General features: G+C 36.6%; 1 non-coding gene across 1 annotated transcript; it reads right to left on the reverse strand.

Moving 5' to 3' along the window:
- Positions 1-813: 813 nt before the first annotated feature.
- LOC139886983 (small nucleolar RNA R71) lies at positions 814-920 on the reverse strand. The gene has a single exon (XR_011772839.1). It is a non-coding gene; the product is annotated as a small nucleolar RNA R71 (small nucleolar RNA).
- Positions 921-2312: the final 1392 nt, after the last annotated feature.

Raw genomic sequence — 2312 nt, forward strand, 5'->3', positions numbered from 1 at the left:
TCCCTGCTGCATCTATTGGCTATTCGAAACGTGGGCAAAAGCAGAAAAGTCTATTATTTTGATAACTTATATAATTTTTTTATCTTTTATAACTAATAGGATATTCAGTGAATGCACCGAGCAAAACGTTCACCACCTTTTGTACGTTCACCACCTGTAACTCGATCAAGACATCTAGCAAATATTGTCGCCGTTGATTTTTCTTTAGAATCATCATCCAGTCGACCAAGTACTCCAATTCAAATTTCCGATAATCCATTTTTTGAACCCGACCTCACAATTGAGAATCCGGAGGATATTCAGGGATAATTCAGAGATCCTGAACCATTAATCTTTCCTCCGGAACCACCAATAATTCAAACGGAGATTGTCGAGGAACAACCCATTAAATCAGAATCCTCTAGTGATTCAGATTCAACAAACTCAATCATGGAAAATCTGGAACCTCTAAGTATGGAAGACCGAATGAGAGCTAAACGCACTGGCCAAGGTCACGCAATTACTCAACCAGACATTAATGCGCCAGACTATAAAATCAAAGGACAAATCCTACACATGGTAACTAATCAATGCCAATTTAGTGGTGCGCCGAAGGAAGATCCAAATGAACATCTTCGTACCTTTAATAGGATCTGTACTCTATTCAAAATTCGAGAAGTGTCGGATGAACAGATATATCTCATGTTATTTCCCTGGACTTTAAAGGGAGAAGCCAAAGATTGGTTGGAATCGTTACCTGAAGGGGCGATTGATACATGGGACGTTTTAGTTGAAAAATTTCTTAAACAATTTTTTCCGGCATCTAAAGCCGTAAGACTTCAAGGAGAAATTGTTACGTTCACACAAAAACCAAATGAAACTTTATATGAAGCATGGACAAGATTTGGAAAGTTATTGAGAGGATGTCCGCAACATGGTTTAGACACTTGTCAAATAGTACAAATATTCTACCAAGGATGCGACATCACTACAAGAAAAGACATCGATATAGCAGCTGGTGGTTCCATTATGAAGAAAACCTCAACTGACGCTTACAAAATTATTGTTAACACTACTTCCCACTCACATGAGTGGCATCAAGAAAAAGATATCGTTAGATCATCTAAAGCAGCTAGAGCCGATTCTAGCCATGACTTTGATTCCATTTCTGCAAAGATAGATGCTGTCGAGAGATGAATGGAAAAGATGACTAAAGATATCCACTCAATAAGAATTAGTTGTGAGCAGTGTGGAGGACCACATTTAACAAAAGATTGTCTCAGTATTGAACTAACAATGGAACAAAGAGAGAATGTTTCATACATAAACCAAAGGCCTGGAAATAATTATCAGAATAATTATCAACCGCCAAGACCAATCTACAATCAAAACTAGAATTATAACCGAAATGTTCCATACAACAACCAACAAGGTCCTAGCAATCAACAAGTATCCAACAATACTTACAATCAACAAAGACCTATTTTTCAAAATAAACCACCACAAACCGATGATAAAAAGCCAAATTTTGAAGACATGATGTCGAAACTAGTTGAATCTCAAACTCAATTTTTCACATCTCAGAAACAAACCAATGAACAAAATGCTCAAGCATTTAGAAATCAACAAGCTTCTATTCAAAATTTGGAACAAGAAGTGAGCAACCTAGCAAGGTTGATAGGTGAAAGAAAACCGGGAAGTCTACCTAGTGATACAAATGCTAACCCCCAGAATGAAACAGCTAAAGCCATTATCACAAGAAGTGGTATTACACTTAAACCACCTGAAATGCCTGTAATTTCTGATAATGCTATTCCTACTACACAAGAACCACAGCCTGATCAAGATAAGGAAAAAGAACCGGTAGTTGAAAAGGTTAATGAAGATAACACAGTTAAGGCAAAACCTTATGTTAAACCATACCAACCACCACTTCCTTACCCTAGTAAAATGAGAAAAGAGAGACTTGAAGCCGAGCAATCCAAATTTTTGGATATGTTTAAACAGATAAATGTAAATCTTCCTTTCATTGATGTGATTTCAGGAATGCCTAGATATGCTAAATTTCTGAAAGATCTAATCACAAATAGAAAGAAAATGGAAGAACTCTCGGCTATTACTATGAATGCTAATTGTTCTGCAGTACTGTTGAATAAGATACCAGAAAAATTATCAGATCCAGGAAGTTTCACAATTCCATGTTTTCTGGGTAGTCTTAGTTCAATAGAAGCATTGGCAGATTTAGGAGCTAGTATGAATTTAATGCCGTATTCACTATACGCTAAACTAGACCTTGGAGAATTGAAACCAACACGAATAAGCATACAACTAGC

This window comes from Rutidosis leptorrhynchoides, chromosome 1 (assembly GCF_046630445.1).
Source record: "Rutidosis leptorrhynchoides isolate AG116_Rl617_1_P2 chromosome 1, CSIRO_AGI_Rlap_v1, whole genome shotgun sequence".
Lineage (NCBI taxonomy): Eukaryota > Viridiplantae > Streptophyta > Magnoliopsida > Asterales > Asteraceae > Rutidosis > Rutidosis leptorrhynchoides.